Source organism: Phalacrocorax carbo, chromosome 19 (assembly GCF_963921805.1).
Source record: "Phalacrocorax carbo chromosome 19, bPhaCar2.1, whole genome shotgun sequence".
Lineage (NCBI taxonomy): Eukaryota > Metazoa > Chordata > Aves > Suliformes > Phalacrocoracidae > Phalacrocorax > Phalacrocorax carbo.
Window position 1 is genome coordinate 3,217,735 of NC_087531.1, and position 19,465 is coordinate 3,237,199.

Genomic DNA, 19,465 nt, shown 5'->3' on the forward strand with positions numbered 1-19,465 from the left:
TCTCAAATAAAGAAAAACCAACTATTTGCTGATGGAAAAATAGTCTGTCAGAAATTTCCTGGCCACTTCTCCATTACATGCCAATGCTTTGCACACTTTGAAGGGCCATAAATGACTGAGAGGCACCAAATTTGGCCACTGAGATTTTAAACCGTGGTCTAGCAGCCCTCTACGCACAGGACTTCAAGCCCCCCTTATTTTATACTTTCCTTCACAACTATCTCTCAGCTATAAAATATACATGATGCATCGATTGCTCTAGTGATCACACCTCTCCCCCTTCAAAAGTAGAGCCTACCCAGAAATGTAAGCATCCTAATTAAAAATATGTTGGTAGAGTTCAATTGCAAATGAATCAAATCCTTCCTAAAAAAATGCAGTCAAGCAAGACCGGAATGGGATGGTTAATAATTGATACTTACATTTCTCCTATATCTGATCCAAGGATTTGATTGCATGACAAATGAGGAAATTACTGTAAAGTATTATACATCCATTAAGAACATAGATGCAGCACATAAGACGCGGGAGCCGTGGTGATGTAGTTGTTGCCACCAGGCTCCGCAGCCATTTGGAAAGGAGTCGGGCGATGGTTAAATAGGTATTTTCTGGATGTGGAAGAAAATCAGCGATCGATCCCCATTTTATAGGAGATGCTGCAGGAAAGGACTGGGAAGGGTGTCCAGGTCAGAGCCTGGGACTCTTCCAGAAGATGAGAAGGTGGAGCTGGAGCATGCAGCAGCAGGGTGGGCGCCTTGTAGCTGGTCTTATGGGTCCCTATGGACTCCTATGGGTCTCTGTGGAATCCTATGGATCCTTAGGGGTTCCTATGGGCTGCTGTGGAACGCTATGCATCTGTTTGTACATCTATGGACCACTGCAGGCCCTATGGACCCCTACAGGTCTCTGCAGGCTCCTACAGAACATTATGGGTCCCTACAGACTCCGACAGGTCATATGGGTCCCCATAGGCTGTTACGGATGCCTATGGGTCTCTAAGCGCTCCTGTGGACCCCTATGGGACTCTATGGGCTCTTATACACCCCTGTGCATCTGTATGGGCTCCTAGAGACCCCTACAGGTCTATTTGGACCCCTATGGGTCTTGATGAGCTCCTGTGGTCTTCTCTGGCTGTCTGTGGTCTCCTATAATTGGAAATCTCCCTTTCTCACAAAGGAAAAGTAATTTTTAAATCAATTTGAGGCTCCCCGTCCAATTCCAGGCACCTGCCTGGGGCAGAGGGAACACGGTGCCGCCCCACACCTTCCTGGCTCACAAGGCACCTCCGCCTGCAGCTCGGATGGCAGCACTGAGACCTGATGGCATTTCCCGAGTGCATCTGGGAAAGCAGAGAATGTTTAATGCCCACAATTTGTCTCCAAGGCTGTAGCAACGGCACCCTCTTTGCTGAAAAACAGGCGCTTCTCGTCATGCAGAACAACGAGCAAAATCGATGCCCACGCCTGACGCTGTGCAGCCAAGCCGCTCCTCCTGGCCCCTGGAAGAGAAATAATAACATTTTTCTGCTGGATTTCCCCAAAACAGTAAAAACTCAGTGTTCGGCTGACATTTGGTCAGTATTAAGAGGCACACGAGGGGATCAAGGCAAGTTCACGGCGCAGCAGATGGGGGAGCGGGTGATTGCCCTCGGAGTGCGAGCGCCGGGCTGCTTCGCCACAGAGCTGGATCTGGGCGCTGGAGCTGCAGAGAAGGAAAATGAGATAAAAATTTTTTCTTCCTTTCTTCCTCTTTCCCTTTTTCCTTTTCCTTCCCCCCTTTTTTACCTATCTGAAAGGTGCTTCTGTCTTCGAGCATTTCCTCAGCATCACTCCTCCAGGTTTGGAAGCCAAGCCCTCCCATGGTCGACGTTCTTCCTGCTCTCACAGTCATCCTTTTTTGCAAATGTTTGCAGTTTTTGATATTTCTTTTTTTTGCCAATTTTTGCATTTGCTCACAAGGGGCTGGGGGCATCGCGGTGCGGAGCAGGGTCTGAGGAACGCTGGAGGGATTAGAAATGGAAAGAGCCGCTGTGGTGGTGCAAAACAGTTGCTGGCGGGGAGTTGCGGTGTGTGGGAGACAGCGAGGGGGAAGTACGGGAGAGGCGTGGAATACGGGAAATATATTAAATATAGGGAATATATTGAATATGGGGAATATATTGAAGGAATATATATGAGGAATATACTGAGGGTGTGAAATATCGATGTGATGGCTAGATTACATGTGAGTAAACATTCAATACAGAAAATATATGGAATTTAGGTGATATATTGAATACTGGCAATACATTTGATCTGGCAAATATAGCAAATGTGGGAAGTGGGTTTAATACAACATGTTGCCTGTGCAAAATACGGTGGGTATGAGCAATTCACCCAGCGCGGGAGCCGGAGGGAGAGTTGTTAATATCAGTCAGGTGCTGTGTGGAAAATAGATTGAACATCGATAATATGTGAAGGGAAACACATTAACTTTCAGACATATCCTCACAACGGCAAATAAACTGAATATTGCAATTATGCCCCAAACGGGAAATGTACTGAAAATGGCAAGTTTATTGATGGACCCGCGGGGGTCACCCGCGGCCACCCACGTCCCTCGCACCCCCCCGCCCACGTGCGAGGCGCCCGCGCGGGGCCTTTAAGGGGCGGCCATGCCCCGGCGGCGCGCGCCTCTCCTGCGTCGTGACGTCGGCCGCCCCCCCGCGCCCCCTCCTCCCCCTCCTCTTTCCCCCTCCTCCCCCCCAGGAGGGTCGGGGCCTGGGGTCCGCCTCGTGGTGACGTCAGGCGGCGGTTCGGGGAATGACATCATCTGTGCGAGTAGCCGGCGGCGGGTGGCAGTTCGTGCTGCAGTGTCCCCGCGCAGCCGCCGGACGGAGGCAGGAGGAGGCGGAGGCGGAGGAGGGCGGCCGCGGCCCTTCTGCACCCCTCCCGCGCCCCTCCGCCGGCCAGCATGGGAGCGGGCGGCCGCGCCGCCAGGTACGGCGGGGGGCGCGCGCTATAGCGGGGGGTGCACACACACTGTGGCAGGGCCGCCCGGGCGCGGGTGGGCGCAGGTGGGGTGAGCCCTGAGCGCGGTGCAGCGGGAGGGGGAGGGCGCAGGTGGGTTGTGGTGGGGTGAACTGGGAAGGGGGGCGCGGGTCGGCTTCGCTGTGGGGCCGCGTTGTAGCGGGGGCGGGCAGGTGGGCTCCGGTGGGGAGGGGGCGCGGTATAGCGAGGAGCGCCGGGGCGGGGGGGGGCGCTGGGCGGGAGAGGGGTGCGGGTGGCTCTGGTGGGAGCAAGGGGGGCGTTATAGCGGGGGGCGTTTGGGTGGTGGGGGGGGTGCGGCCGGCTGGCGTTGCGGGGGGGGGTCGCGTTGTACCGGCGAGGTTCACAGGGGTGCAGGTGGGTGGCACCGGAGGCCGGGGGCGTGTTGTTAGGGGAGCGGATGGGAGGGGTATGGGGGGGCTGCATTGGAGGGGAAAGGGCCGCGCTATAGCGGTGGGTGCAGGGAGGGGGCGCGCTGGACCACCGGCACTTGCAGCGGGGGGATGCGAGGGAGAGGCGGGTGGGGACACCTGGAGCGGCTGGAGCCCGGGGCGCATCGCGCCCCACGCCCCGGTACCGGGGATGCGCGCCGTGCTCCGTTCCTGTACCTGGGCAGTGCTCCATGCTCTGCCCCAGTACCGGTTCACCCTCTTCGTGCTCTGGTACCCGGGATGCGCTCTGTGCTCCATCCACCACCCCGATACCAGGGATGCTCTCCATTCCTGGGCAGTGCTCTGTCCTGCACCCCGGTAGTGGTTCACCCTCTCTGAACCACCCTGCATGTACCCACTGCCTTTAGGAGAAGGCAATCCCATTTCTCTGCCATGCTGGCACTGCTCCCCCGCCCCATCCCTGCGGTGTCCCTCTGGCCACCTCTTCCGGACCACGGTCCCACCAGGAGAGTGGGTGCTCAGCACTGACCCACGGGATGGGATCTGGGGTGCTCTGGCATCATCCCCATGCTAAGGGCTGTTCTCCCACGGAGCACCCCGTGGCAGCGGGGGGCAGCTGGGGACATGCATCACCTCTCGGCGGGATCGGTGGCTTCTGTATCTCCTGGCATCTGCGCGTGCTGGGGTGCGCTGGTGCAAAGCCGGTGTCCCTCTCGGCGCAACATCGCTAGCATGCGGGTGCCGGAGCAGTTGGCAGCGCATTCCCCGCGGCGCTGGCAGGGCGATGCTGCAGCCTGGGGATGTGGCTGTGTCACCCTGGGGCGCTGCCCGTGCCCCACCCCAAACACCGGTGGCACCACGGGTGCTTTGTCCTCCCCGCCAGCTCCGGAGCCCGTTGGGAAGTGGGTTTCACCCCATTCCCTGCTGGCTGTATGGTGGCCCAGCGATGGTGACAGCGCTGAGGAAGGGGCCTAGGTCACCCCGAAACTACCTAGGACCCCGTGTTAGGAGGGGGTCCCTCCCCTGCCCCTGCGCTGGGGTGGCTGCACCAAACCTCCTGCAAAGTGCGGCTGGCTCTGGGGACTGCGGGACACCCCTGGGGTTGGCAGCGGGTGGCTGTTTTCCATCTGCCATCAGGGATTTCAGCTCAAATCCCGAGACCTGGGGCCATCCTGCGGCAGGCGAGAGCTGTCCCCGGAGCCCCGGGGTTCCGGAGCCACAACTTGTCACATGGAGGTTGAAAAACCACCCCAAAAATATGAGTAATGATTAAAGGTGTTTGTGTTTCACCGGGAGGATCCCATTCCAGGCCTTCCTCGGGCAGCAAATGGTGTAGATGTGGGATAAGGGGAAAAAAAATGCTGGTGAAGTGATGCCATCTGTGGGAGGGGTGTTGGGCTCTGCGGGGATGGGTGGTGCCTCCTGGTGGGTTCTGCACCCTCCCAGGGTGGGGGACATCTCTGCTCTTTGGGTATTTGCCCTCTCTGAGTCCTGGGAGGCTTCACTTTTGCAAAAGTGCTTGTGGTGGGAGGAAAAAAGCGGTTTTAGTTGGTGGGGGCTGGTGGTGGGTTCTATCCCTGCCTCTGGGCCGGGACAGCCCGCAGGGGCGAGGGGGTGCACATCTGGATCATACCCCCATTCCCTCCACATACAAACCCCCTGCTAAATTTGCAGGGGATGTTTCCCACAGGCACTTCTGCTCCTGCCCGCAGCTCCCATGCTGTCAGCACTGCCTCGCAGCTCCACTTGGGCAGGGAGTCCTTCCCCCCACTATAAAGCGTGTTTTGGGGGTTGTGCACCTGTGCTGGGCTGGGGGAGCTGGTGGCAGGACCTTAAGGGGGTGCTGCTGTGGGGGATGAGGCTGCTCGTCCCCTCCGGCTGTGAGAGTACCTGATGGGGGAAAATAAATTTGCATCTGGGTACTGAGCAAGGAGCTGGCTGTGTTCGGCAGGGCAGGGTGTGTCCTGACACGGGGACCCTTCTGCCCTCCCTGGGGAGAAGGTTCCCCTCTTCCTGCCACCCCTGTGGTGGGAAAGCTGTTAATTGTTCCCTGCCAGATTGACTTATAAATTAACGCGTTTGCTGGCACTCTCCTCCTCCTTCCTGTGTGTGGTAAGGGCCCATATTTCAAATGGGGAAAAAGTCATAAATACTTTGAGTAATGTGAGAGGAGCTTCCAGCTGAAGCCGTGCCACCAAGTAATGCGGGGGGGCTGTGTGCAGGGGGAGCAGGGTCCTTGGGAGCGGAGCTGTTCGTATGCTTGGGTGCGAGGCGGTGGAGGTAAGGGGGGCAGGAGGTCCTCCAGTCTTCTTGTAGTTGTCTTCTGGCATTGGCCTCGCTGGCAGGATGGGGTCAGGTCCTTTGTGTCTCCTGGCTCTCTGTCCCCCTGGTGCCTGGTGCTCTCCAGGTTTTATAAATGTGAATTTGATAGACAGGGTGTCTCTTCCATCTTGCCCCGAGGGGAGCAGATTTGCTCTGCCTTTTTCTGGATGCTAAAGAATAGCTGGTGTGACGTGTTGCCTAAGGAGAAGAGGAAAAATGTGCCTTTGCTTTTTTCCCAGGAGGATGAATTCTAGCTAGAGCCTTAATTCTGCTGCTGCTTTGTGGGAGGCAAGGTGGAATGAGGGTGAAGAGACACCCAGCCAGGTTGATGTCCGGGGGGATGATGTGGTCACGAGCTGGGTAAACTGAGGCTGGCTGTGGTTCTTTATAGCACAGGAACCATTCCTGCCTGCCACACTAGACTGAAGGGCTCGGGCCATATTTGGAGATCTCAAAGCTGTCTGTGAGGTGGGAGGCTGTCCCACCTGATGCTGCTTTGAGGTCTCTAAATACAGCCTGGCGATAGGTTGGCTGGGTGGTAGCGGGTTGGGATGGGTGCCCTCTGCAGTGCCTGGTGTGGCTGTGGCTTCAACAAGCTTGAAGGCGGCATGGAGTGGGGTGATGGTCCCATCCAGCTGCTCGCCTTGATGCAGGATAGCTTGAGGTAGTAAAGGCATGTTGAACTCTTTATCCGCTTTTCCACGTGGCGTGTGTGGTTGCGTGAGCGGTGAGTCGTCGTGATGGATGTGAAATGTTGCCTGTGGCCGGCCACCAGGTATGTTTGAACCCTCTCTGTGTTTCTGACTAAAACAGGTTTTCTTTTGCATTGCAGAGATAACAAAATTGCAAGTGTAGGATACCGAGATAAAGTGAAGCCAGATCTAACCACAGTCAGTGCGGGCATATGGTAAGGAGAGAGGTTATTCGGTGGTATTAAAAAGGTGCTCCTAAGTAGTTTAAGCCACAGTTGCTGAACTTTGAGCTTTAAATTCCGCTTATATGAGTTGATAAGAACATGCATATTATTCATTACTCTCTCCCCAAAATAGGGAAATCTGCAAACGACTAGTTAAATATCATTGCTTCAACACAATGAAAAATGTGCCTAACTTTCTCCTTCAAATAATCCTTTCCCTTGGCCCAGCTCCCTCCATTCATGAAGCTCTTCGCTTCCTGCTGAGAGCACAGGGGTCAGCGGGAGCAGGGTCAGGAGTCCTGGGCTTTGCTCCAGGCCAGTGACTCCGGGCAGGATCCCTAGGACATTTTTTTTTGATATTTGCAAACTGAAAAAAATAGCCAGGCCGGGCAGCTGCAAAGCTTCTGTCTCTAAAAGTATTGTGTTTAAAAAATTGTTTTCAGTTTTAAACTCGTGAGCTCTGAAGTAGTAAAGCTCAGGCCAGCTTCCTTTCTGCAAAGTTTATTAGACAATAAGCTGGAACAATCCAAGCGCTCGGTTCGTTAGACTCCGTTTCTTTTTGCTCTTGTCCTCTCTTTCTAATTGTTTGCTTTATAACTGATTTTTTTTCCTTCGGCATCAGCTTAGCAAACTGGAAATTGTCTTTTTGTCCGTCCCCCCCACCCCCCTCCTTCAAGTCGTAAACCCTCCAGACTTCTGGGTCTGATCCAATGTAATTCTCTTCGACTCTTCTTTTTTTCCTAGCTCGGGTATCATTGTCTTGGCTTAGTAATTGATCGAGCTTGGCGCTCCCATTGCAATAGCTGCCCGCGCTGTCAAGTTATTTGCTGCTTGCCTGAACAAGCCCTTGCAGAGCCACATGTCCTGCACGCAGAGCCCTTTGCAGATGTCCGTCTCCCAGCACAGGCCCAGCACCATCCAAAAAATTGATTTTCAGCCCGTGATATCACTTGATAAGGAGCTGGTTGGGAGGCATGAGTTTCTTTAAACTTTATTTACTTATTATTTTTCTAATCCATGAAACCTCTTGGCTCCCGTCCTCCCGCCTGCTGTCGAGGGCGGGCGCGTAGCTCCCACACAGGCGTGTGAGCAGCACGTGCTGGGCGCAGCCGCCAAGGGAAGGGACGGGTGCGTGCGTCCCACGGGAACGTCCAGGCATGAGGAGGGAGCACGTGAGGGAGCGAGGACATCAATGGGGGCTCTATGCTCACCTGAGCTTTTTAAAGGAGGTGCAGGCTTTCAGAATCGCTTAGGGGTGCTCTGCTCTGTCTCTGGAGGCAAAGGGGTTGTGATGAGGGTGACGATAGGCCCAGCTCATGGGGTCAGGGATGCTCCGGGACCGAACACTAGGATTTCTCCCTACTCCTGGGACTTGCTGGTCCCATCAGGGACTTCTGTCCCGTGCCCTGGAGAAGCGAGGCTTTGTCATACCCCCAGCCAGCCTGCTGCAGCCCTGGGCTACTTGGGACTCACCTGGGCTTTTGCCTCTTGGGTTTAGAAAGCTTTGGAGATGGCCTTTGCACAGCACCGGGCATAGCAGAGCAGGGTTTCAGAGCCCTGCTGCATGGAGATGGCCAGCCCAGAGAGAGAGGTGATTTTTAGCATTGCCCTCTTCCATATGTTAGTATAGCTCAGGCCATTGCAGTTTGAGCGCTGTCATATAAACAGGATCTGTAATAATGTCTGTGCTCTAGTTCCCTGGCAACATTTGCACAGTTAAGAGCTGCTCTAGATTAGAAAGCAGATATCTTAGTTTGTCTAAACAGGTTTAAAAACCTATCAAATTAAACTGGGCCAGGCAACTCATACGATGTGCATGCCTAAATTTGTTTAACATTTGCATGAATCAGATTAAATCGGGGCTGTAGGATGGTTTAGGTTAGGAAGCCTGTGGCTGTTCCTGCCCAGCTCCTGGAGGTCTCCACGCCTGCCGTAGTGTTGGGGCTCTTTTTGCAAAGCAGCAGCTGAATCACTTGTTTACAGCCTCGTTTCATAGGCTCTATGCGGTGCTGGCTTACATCAGACCAGAGGGTTGCAGTTTGGCTGTGACCTCGCAATCAACTGGGAAGCCCCCGCCTTCGTGGGGATGTCCTAATGGAGGAGCAAACTCGAAGGTCAAGTGGCTTTTAACGGTGCGATTCAGGAGGTGGGAGGGTGGATGGCAGCAGGCAGCTGATTCGGATCACAGCTGGTTTGGCTGCAGCCACGATTTGCAACATGTGGCAGGTCCTGCAGGTGGTTTGCAAAGAGGGTCTCTCTCTCCAGGGGGATTTTTAAGCCCACTGGGGTTTGAGTAGCAAAGGATTTGCATACGAGCCTGTATGCAGGGAGCACAATGCCTGTGGTATCCTGCCTCTCCTGCTGCCGTCTCTCTGCTTCGGTCTTGGGCCATCTCGGACATGGTCTGCAGGGGTGCGGAGGTAGGAATGCGCTTGGTGTCCCGCATTTGAGTTTCTTCTAGTTGGCCAGTTTAAGAGCACAACAGGTAAGCTGGTCTGCTAAGACCTTAGGAACGATTTGCTGCCTTGGGCGCTTGCTGCCGTGTTCCTGGGAGGTGGTGGATTTACATGCCCGACTGAGGGATGAGTTCAGATACTCCAGATCCTACCTTCAGAAATGCACAAACTTTATATAATGCTGCTTTCAGGATTTTTTCCGCCTTTCGCTTTGTGGTCAGGGAACACATGATACAATCCATGGGGTAACCACATGCTCTGGGCACAGGAGGCACAAGGCTGGAGGCAAAGCACTCTCAACCTCTCTTGCTTGTGACCACTGAGCCGGGATCGCAAATAGCAGGAAGGAGAGGGAGGATGTGGTGTGCTGGTGTCTGCATGCTTTCGCAAAATATAATAATCCCATCTTGGGAAAATAGCAGCCTCGTCTGAAATTCAGCGGGTTGTCTCTTTGTGGAGCTTGAGTCGTATCTCACCATCTCTCACTCTGAGCTGTTACTTAATTGTTTTATTCTTTGTGGTATCCCTGTATCTAAATCGGTGTTGCTGGTAATTCCACGGATGATATAAAACCGAGAGGTTTGTTTCTTAAAGGTCTCGATCGTGCTTGCCTCCATTTTGCTTTTGTGAAGACAGCAGAGATGGACAGAGTACCTGCTTTCCATGCTGCGAATGCGTGTGCATGTGCATGCATGCAAAATCTGCAGGAATTGGGGATTCTTTTTTTTATAAACTAATCTTCAGCTATGATATCATCAAGTGTTGGCTCTGGTTCCAGTGAAATGTAGATGGCTGCTGCTTCTGGCTTGCACCAATCAAGGTTTCCCTCCCGCTGCTCCTTTTCTTTGTTTCCTGCGCATTGCTGTCGCTCGTTGCCAACGGCTTTGACTCTTTCCCTCCGTTGCCTGCAAAAGGGAGTTGAAAGCTAAGCAGCAGTTTCCAGTCACCATGTAAAGTTCCTGTGTCACCCCTGGCCAGTACGGCTCAGGATGGGCGGAAAGCAAAGGTGATGGGCAGAGCCGCGTCCCGCTGGGAGCTCCGAGGTGGAGGAGGCAGATGGGGGCTGCACTGTCCTTTCCTCCCAGCAGGAAGGGATGTGCCCAAGGCAGAGTGGTGGCCCTGGGTGGGCAGGGACGGTGACAGGGAGGATTTGGCATCAGAGCGCATGAAAGGTTGTTCTCAGGATGCTGTGGTTTCCATCAACAAATCCTTGTCCCCTGGGATTGCTCCTGTCCTCTCCAGGCAGCTGGCTGGTGCACCCAACCCCCCCAAGCAAGCTGGGGGTAGGGGAAGATGGGGTTAAGCCCTGCGGGCCAGCACCTGTGCGTGCAGGCCCCCAATGGGCCACCTCGGAGCAGGCAGGGCGGTGGCGGTTCCACCTCCTGGGCAGGCATGACCTGGTTGAGCTGGACACCCTGCAAAGGGGAGGGGGATGCCCTGGAAACCCAGAGGCACTGGTCCAGGAGCGATGCTGAGGGCTGGGCATTGTAGCAGATGGGGCACAGGGTTTACCCAGTGCAAACCAGATAATGAATTAACTGGCATTTCTGTCCCCTGGTCCCGGGAATGGGTTCACTGTGGGCAGCACGGACCTCGGCCCTGTGGCATTTTGTGCTGGACCATCACGTGCCATGAGGGGAGTGGGGCTGAAACCTCCCGATCGGCTCCTTCATTCTGAGTCGCCATTTTATTTTTCTTAAATGTTTATGTATAACTGTACACTAACCTATAAAAATTAGTTTAGGATGGCTGTCAAGAAAATCTCTGCAGTGCCTTGTGGGTAACTCCCTGTGAATTATCATAAAAGCTGTAGTGCCAAGGTTGCCGTGGCAGTTGTGAGGATGCCAGTCATAATGCTCTGTATTTAAAATTCAGATGAATGGGTAATGCATTCGTGTCTGGATTGCAGCAGCTTGTAGCGTTTCTGGTGTGCCTGCCCTGCATGCTGCTGCACCCACTCTTGCTTTTTTAATGTCTTCTTGCACTCTTCCAGCGTTTTGCCTGATTGTAAAATGCAACAGATGATAGCAAAACGTGGGCTAGCCGTGCTTGGAGGGAGAGTGGTTTCTGATAGCTTCCTCCCAGGAGGGATGAACCTCCTGCTTCCATTGAGCCGGCAGCAATATTTCACTTAGGGGAAAAGCCGCTTGGTAACCCTTCCCCTCTGCATCCTGCATGAACGATGTCCTGTTTCCGAGGGCGCTCTGTTTCTGGGTGTGCTGGATGCCAGGACCTGAACTCACTCTAGTAAATGGAACATGGGTTGTTGCGATGCTCGGTGGAGCCTGTGCACGGGGGGTATCTTGTTGCCATGCTGGGGGAGGCGGTGACTCCCTTGCAAGCTGGTTAGCTTTGCTGCTTCGCTGTGTGCTCTTGGAGATCCAAAGTGCCTCTCTTTATCTGTTGCTGCTGGTTTTCCTACGGAGCGGTGAGCCAAGGTGGCTGCAGGTCCCTGAAGCAGAGCCTTGGTGGAGGAGCTGATTGGCAGAAGGTGTTGCTGATCTTCTGCTGGCCATGATGGATCATTTCATTTAAATTTTCCTGAAATATATTCATCACGGCATCAGTGTCCCACCTTCATTATGGTTTACTGATAAACATCTCTAATTGGAGAATGATCTCCCTGCCCTGCCAGAAGCTGCCTGGGGATAATGAATATGTTTTTGGAGCTGGGAGAGGGTGTCTTGGGGATATGTTCCTGCCCTCCCACCCCTGTCTGTGCAGAGAATCGCTTGCCTGGCTGATAAATAAAGCAAGAAGCAAATCTGATTTTGTCAGGTATATTGGTGGTATTTGTGTGTGGCTGTTTCTGTTCAGGGCTCTAAGATGGTGGCGGTTTGGATGTAACCTGGTGTCCCTGTTAGTACCTGAAAGTGTTTTCTTGCCCAGGGATTTCTGAAGGGACCTTTAGATGCTGTCCCTGTCCTGCCTGCTCCCTGCCTGTGGCTGGGGGGCTTTGGGCACTGTCCCAATGTGGATTAACTCCCACAGCACTGGGCAGCTGGGCCGCCTCTTTCACCCTGTGCTGGGTAAATCCCTGCCGCTGACTCAGACTGTCACTGTGGTTTCGGCAGGAGGGGATGCAGCATTATACCAGCTCTCGTGGGGTGCTGGGGCAGGTAGTGATGGCCCCATGTGCAGCAAAGCACGTGTCATGCTGTGCGTGGTTCAGATGATCCATTTGACCCTTCTCCACACGCTGTCTAGGGCAAGCACAGGCACAGGGAAGACCCACCGCAAGTCTTGGGAGTGGTTTAGCCATCGTCAGGCTGATTTGGGGAGCTCGGGGCCTGAGCAGTGCGGCTCACCTCCTCCCCGGTTCCCCAGCGGGAGCCGCAGCACAGCCACGATGGCCCCAGCTCCCCGTGTTGCCAAGAGCCTGGGAGCATCCATTGAAGTGCTGCTCATCTTGCTCCTCTCTTATTTGGTTTTGCCACCGAGAGAGGGCTGCTGTTTCACAGAGAGCTCTGACCATGGGAACTCAGCATCTGCCCTCCCCATCTGGCACAACCGGGTCGATCGCTGCACCCTGCTTGGCTGCTGGCCTCGGCCACCCACTCCAAAGCAAAGGTGTCTGCTGTGGCCGGCATGGATTTTTTTTTATCTGTGCAGCAGTGGGAGACGGCAGCTGCTGGTCCTGTGTGTCGTTGGGAGTGTCCCACTTGAGCAGGGAGAGTTGTTGGCTAATCGTTCTCTGAACCTCTTTTGGGAAAGATCCCAGTTTTGGGGAGCCAGCTCCTGATCATCACTGGGGTTTTGACCTTCAGCATCAGAATCGAAACATTGCAAATCCCCAGAAACCTTGCCCAGCACTGACCTCTTGGAAGCTCTTCTGGAAAGGGCTTTCCTCTCCCTGCAACTCTGCTTGTGGCTCCTCCTCCTCCGCATTTGACACAGAAAAAGTTGAATTTTACTCTGGTTTGGGATTTCCTGTCACCTCTGTTCCTCTCCAGCATCCAGGCCCTGAAACTTGCAGCCTATTTCTCTTCTGTTACAAAACTTGTCAGGAGGAGGGAAGTTCCCCTGAATTTGGAGTTGCTGGACACTGCCCAACTGCTGTGCGAGCCCTGGCCCTGCTTTGAGACCTGCATGGAGGAGGGCAGCTGAACAAGTTCCCTGTTGACTCTTCCTTGGAAGGACTTGTTTGCTGTGCTGATAAGAAGATTTTTTTCTTCCAGGAGCCCAAAGCATAACTTGGCACCCTCAAAGCTGAGGATGACAAAGAACCTGAGCGGAGCTGGGTGCAGGGCAGGAAGTGGCAGCAAGGTCCGAGGCCAAGCTGCTGTCGCTGCATGTCCTGTCGATGTGATCCCGCTTCCTCAGGGAAAGACGAGGAGGAAGCTCTGGCAGCCCCTATCACCTTTCAGCGCCTCAATTTTAGTAGCCTGACCTGCAAAAGCCTGTCTGGCGCTGTGGGGTGGGAGCACGGGGTGGTGTTTCTGGCTCGTGGGGCTGCTGGCAGACTGTGTGCCCTAAAGGCTGTCTGGCTTCTGAGAGCGACCACAGACCTCTTGGCATCTGCTCCTGAGCTGCAGGCAGCAGGACTACACCTTCAATGCTTTGTCCATCCATCTCTTCCTCTGCAAAACAGCTTGAAAATCCCCAGGCTGAGCTGCTGCCCCAGCAGTGCAGAGGGCACAAGCATCCCTTTGCTTGTCCTGCCGTCAGCGGTGGTAGAGGGGACGGCACCCATGCTGCAGCCCCGAGATGTGCTGACCTGAAAGCAGGTATAAGGCTGCTTCAAAAAGAGGAAAAGTAAGGACGTGGGGAGGAACTAGAGTGTTTCGTAGAAGTAAGAGAAGAAGGGGCGTGAAATATTAAATGGCCCCTGCAACTAAGACTTCTCATCCCAGCTGCCTTGGGGAGCATGCTGTGCGGTTGTGGGGGCTCAGATGGGTGCCCAGATGGGCGTCATGGGCCTCCGACATGTGCCCGGCCTGGCAAGGGGCTAGATTTTGGGCTGAGTGAGGAATGGAGAGGAGGGGATGAAGAGAGGAGATGCAGTTTTCATGCCTGGAAGTCCGTTTGTGATTGGCAGGGGTCTTCCTGGTCCAGGTGTGTGCACAGAGCAGCACAGGAGGACCGACCTGGGATACTACCCCAGCATCCTACCTCATCCCGTGCCTTAGTTACTAGACTGTCCCCCCTCATTGAGGATGGGTGGTTGTTGTGGTTTAGCCGGCAGCTCAGCCCCACACAGTCACTCACTCACTCCCCCACCGGTAGATGGGGGAGAGAATCAGAAGGGTTGGGTTAAGAACAGTTTAATAATTAAACCTAAAAGAAACAACAACAGAAATGCAATGTAAAGGAGACCAAGGAGAGGCGCAAAGCCCCGGGGGAGGGGGGAAGGGAGGGGAGAGGGGGAACGAACCGCTGAAACAAACCGCACTCACCGCAGCCGCCCACCGACCCGGTACTGCGCCGCTTCCGCGCTGCCGCTGCCCCCCCCTCAATATACTGGTCATGGAGTCACATGGTATGGAATGAACATGCCATTGGCCAGTCAGGGTCAGCCGCCCCCACCATGGCCCTGCCCCTCCCAGCCTCCCCTGCCACGCGGCAGAGCGCGGGAAGCTGGAAAGGTAGCTGACCCCCACAGTGAGGAGAATTAACCCCTTCTCAGCCAAAACCAGCACATTCTCCACCCCTTATTCCATACCATTTACACCATGCCCAGGTCCCATACGATGCAATACAACTGTACCAACCACCACCCCTCCCCTTCCCATCCTTCAACATAATACACAGACATCATTCCCTTAGTTCATGGACCTTCCCTGTAAAATGTCCATTAAAATGTCCATTGAGTTCACCCAGTCAATGACTCTGGGCTCCATCTGTTGTATCAGTCTTTCCGGGTGGGAGAGATGGTGTGCATGGCGTTGGGTTGCTGCATACCGAGTCAGTCATCGTTCCATCGCTGCTGCATGGCTTGTTTCAGAGTTGATCTTCCAGGGGTTGGGAGGCTTGTACTCTGATATCATTGATAAAACACAGAGGTGACACACAGTATTATATAGCAGTTCACATTGTGCCATTCCATTCATTGACTGTTTTCACCCAAAATCAAATCCCCTTGAGGCACACATCGGATTTCTCCATCCTCCCGCATTACCCAACAAGTGCACCCAGGTCCTCGAGCAAAAGCCATCCCACGAATGGTTTTGCCTTTGCCTGAGACAGGAAGAACCCAGACTGTTTTGCCCAGCATACTTTGTGTTTGCACTACAGGGACTCTATCCCCTTCCACAGTATGTAGGATTTCTGATTGGGCAGGGCCAGCTCGGTTGGCAGATCCCCTCGTGTTGACTAACCACGTGGCTTTTGCTAAATGTGTATCCCAGTGCTTGAATGTTCCACCCCCACTTGCTCTCAGTGTAGTTTTTAACAGTCCATTGTACCGGTCAATTTTCCCAGAGGCTGGTGCGTGATAGGGGATGTGATACACCCACTCAATGCCGTGCTCTTTGGCCCAGGTGTCTATTAGGTTATTTCGGAAATGAGTCCCATTGTCTGACTCAGTTCTCTCTGGGGTGCCATGTCGCCACAGGACTTGTTTCTCAAGACCCAGGATAGTGTTCCGGGCAGTGGCGTGGGGGACAGGATATGTTTCCAGCCAGCCAGTCGTTGTTTCTACCATTGTAAGCACATGGCGCTTGCCTTGGCGGGTCTGTGGGAGTGTGATATAGTCAATTTGCCAGGCCTCCCCATATTTATATTTCAGCCATCGTCCCCCATACCACAGAGGCTTTACCCGCTTCGCTTGCTTGATTGCAGCACGTGTGTCACATTCATGGATAGCCTGTGCAATAACATCCATGGTCAAGTCCACCCCTCGATCACAAGCCGACCTGTATGTTGCATTTCTCCCTTGATGGCCTGAGGTGTCATGGGCCCATCGAGCTAGAAATAGTTCACTCTTATGTTGCCAGTCCAGATCCACCTCAGCCACTTCAATCTTGGCAGCCTGATCTACCTGCTGGTTGTTCCGATGTTCTTCAGTGGCCCGACTCTTGGGGACGTGAGCATCCACATGCCGTACCTTTACAACCAGTTTCTCTACCTGGGCAGCAATATCTTGCCACAATGTGACAGCCCAGATGGGTTTGCCTCTGCGCTGCCAGTTGCTTTGCTTCCACTGCTGCAGCCAGCCCCACAGGGCATTTGCCACCATCCAGGAATCAGTATAGAGATAGAGCACTGGCCACTTTTCCTGTTCAGCAATGTCTAAGGCCAGCTGGATGGCCTTTACTTCTGCAAACTGGCTCGATTCACCTTCTCCTTCAGCAGTTTCTGCTACTTGTTGTGTAGGACTCCATACAGCAGCCTTCCATCTCCGATGCTTTCCCACAAGGTGACAGGACCCATCAGTGAACAGGGCGTATTGCTTCTCATTTTCTGGCAGTTTGTTATACAGTGGGGCTTCTTCAGCACGTGTCCCCTCCTCCTCTGGTGATATTCCAAAATCTTTGCCTTCTGGCCAGTCCATAATCACTTCCAAGATTCCTGGGCGACTGGGGTTTCCTACTCTAGCCCACTGAGTGATCAGTGCAACCCATTTACTCCACGTAGCATCAGTTGCATGGTGTGTAGAGGGGATGTTTCCTTTGAACATCCAGCCCAGCACTGGCAGTCGGGGTGCGAGGAGCAACTGTGCCTCAGTACCAACCACTTCTGAAGCAGTTCAAACCCCTTCATATGCTGCCACTACCTCTTGTTCAGTTGGAGTATAGCGGGCTTTGGACCCTCTGTATCCCCGACTCCAAAACCCTAGGGGTCGACCCCGGGTCTCCCCATGTGCTTTCTGCCAGAGGCTCCAGGTAGGGCCATTCTCCCCGGCTGCAGTGTAGAGCACATTTTTTACATCTTGTCCTGCCCAGACTGGCCCAAGAGCTACTGCATGAGCTATCTCCTGTTTAATCTGTTCAAAGGCTTGTCGTTGCTCAGGGCCCCATTTGAAATCATTCTTTTTCCGGGTCACTTGATAGAGAGGGCTTACGATCAGACTGTAATTTGGAATATGCATTCTCCAAAAACCCACAATGCCCAAGAAAAGCTTGTGTTTCCTTTTTGCTAGTTGGTGGTGACATGGCTGCTATTTTGTTGATCACATCCATTGGAATCTGACGATGACCATCTTGCCATTTGATTCCTAAGAACTGGATTTCTCGTGCGGGTCCCTTCACCTTACTTTGTTTTATGGCAAAACCAGCTTTCAGGAGGATTTGGACTATTTTCTCTCCTTTCTCAAAAACAACTTCTGCTGTGTTGCCCCACACAATGATGTCATCAATGTATTGAAGGTGTTCTGGAGCTTCTCCCTGTTCCAGTACAGTCTGAATCAGTCCATGGCAAATGGTAGGACTGTGTTTCCACCCCTGGGGCAGTCGATTCCAGGTGTACTGGATGCCCCTCCATGTGAAAGCAAACTGTGGCCTGCACTCTGCTGCCAGAGGGATTGAGAAGAATGCATTAGCAATATCAATTGTGGCATACCACTTGGCTGCCTTTGACTCCAGTTCGTATTGAAGTTCTAGCATGTCTGGCACAGCAGCACTCAACAGTGCAGTGACTTCATTCAGGCCACGATAGTCTACTGTTAGTCTCCACTCTCCATTAGACTTCCGGACTGGCCATATGGGACTGTTAAAGGGTGAGTGGGTCTTACTGATGACTCCTTGGCTCCTCAGTTGGTGAATGAGCTCATGGATGGGGATCAGAGAGTCTCTGTTGGTGCGATATTGCTGCCGGTGCACTGTTGTGGTGGCGATCGGCACCTGTTGTTCCTCGACCTTCAGCAACCCCACAACAGAAGGGTCCTTTGAGAGACCGGGCAAGGTAGACAGCTGTTCAGTTTCCTCCGTCTCCAAGGCAGCTACACCAAAAGCCCACTTGTAACCTTTTGGGTCCTTGAAATACCCTTTCCTGAGGTAGTCTATGCCAAGGATGCACAGAGCCTCTGGGCCAGTCACAATGGGGTGCTTTTGCCACTCATTGCCAGTTAGGCTCACTTCGGCCTCCAATACAGTTAGCTCTTGGGATCCCCCTGTCACTCCAGCAATGCTGATGGGTTCTGCCCCTATATAGTTTGATGGCATTAAGGTGCACTGTGCGCCGGTGTCCACTAAAGCTTTATACTCTTGTGGGTTGGACGTGCCAGGCCATCGGATCCATGCAGTCCAGTAAGCCCGGTTATCCCTTTCCTTCACCTGGCTGGAGGCAGGGCCCCTCTAGTCCTGATCATGGCAGTCACAAATCACTTCCTGTAAATGTGAATCAGGAGTCTCTCTATTACACTTAGAAATAAAACCTGTGCTTCTATTCCTCTGTCTGGGGACTTGCTCGCTGGAAACTGGAGCAGCAGCTTTCCTGGAAGAGCCTCCCTGAGTGACTGTTCTTCCTTGCAGTTCATGCACTCGTGCCTGTAGGGTCGAGGTAGGCTTGCCATCCCGCCTCATCAATCACGTCCTCTCCGTGGTCACGCAGGTAGAACCATAGGATGGCCCGTGGTGTGTATCCCCACCTTTGAGCCAAAGGACCCTTATTCCTAACAGCTGAGACACTACTCTGTCGAGGTGGGGAGTAGGACAGATCTTCTTTGAGTTGCTGGACCTCTTGGGATAGTTTCTCCACAGCAGAGACAAGCGAGGAAGAGATATTTGTGTCGTAATCCCGGAGTCTATCAATCACCTCCACCACCGTTGGTGTCTCGTCATCTTTCCAGGACATCACTGCCAATGAGTTTGCATGCAAAGATGGTGCGCTCCGTAGAAACTTCCGCCACATGGGTTGTGTGCCCTCGGCTTCATCTGGATCTTTGGATGACCGTTGATCGTCCAGGTCACCATAAATCACCTCAAACACAGCTAATTCCCTTAGATACTGGATACCTTTCTCCATAGTTGTCCATTTTCCTGGGCGATATGTAACATCTTCTTTAAAGGGATACCTTGCCTTCACTCCAGACAGGAGTCGCCTCCAGAGGCTGAGGGCTTGTGTTTTTTTTCCAATTGCTTTGTCAACGCCCCCTTCCCCTGAAAGGGATCCCAATTGTTTGGCTTCTTTTCCCTCTAGTTCCAGGCTACTGGCCCCATTATCCCAGCATCGGAGCAGCCAGGTGACAATGTGTTCACCTGAAGGACGGCTATAATCTTTTCACATATCTCGCAACTCGCTTAAGGACAGAGATTGGGTGGTCTCTATTTCATTTATGACTCCTCCCTCCTCTCCCCATGATGACCCTGGTTCTTCATCATCCCGTTCTAAACGAGTTGATGTCCGCTTCCAATATTTCGTCTTGTGTATGGGGGCAACTGATACTGGTACGGGTTTATTTTCTGAGCTAGCTCC

At 53.5% G+C, this 19,465-nt stretch overlaps 1 protein-coding gene across 2 annotated transcripts in view; it reads left to right on the forward strand.

Moving 5' to 3' along the window:
* Nucleotides 1-2,886: 2,886 nt before the first annotated feature.
* Nucleotides 2,887-19,465, forward strand: part of PTPRS (protein tyrosine phosphatase receptor type S) — a 172,381-nt gene continuing 155,802 nt past the window's right edge. Inside the window, exon 1 of one of the 2 annotated variants that reach the window (XM_064469634.1) lies at nucleotides 2,887-2,978. The gene's annotated coding sequence lies outside the window, so the exon portion shown is untranslated. Of the gene's footprint in view, nucleotides 2,979-6,598; nucleotides 6,648-19,465 lie in introns of those variants that run through there. The other variant, XM_064469635.1, reaches the window with a different exon arrangement.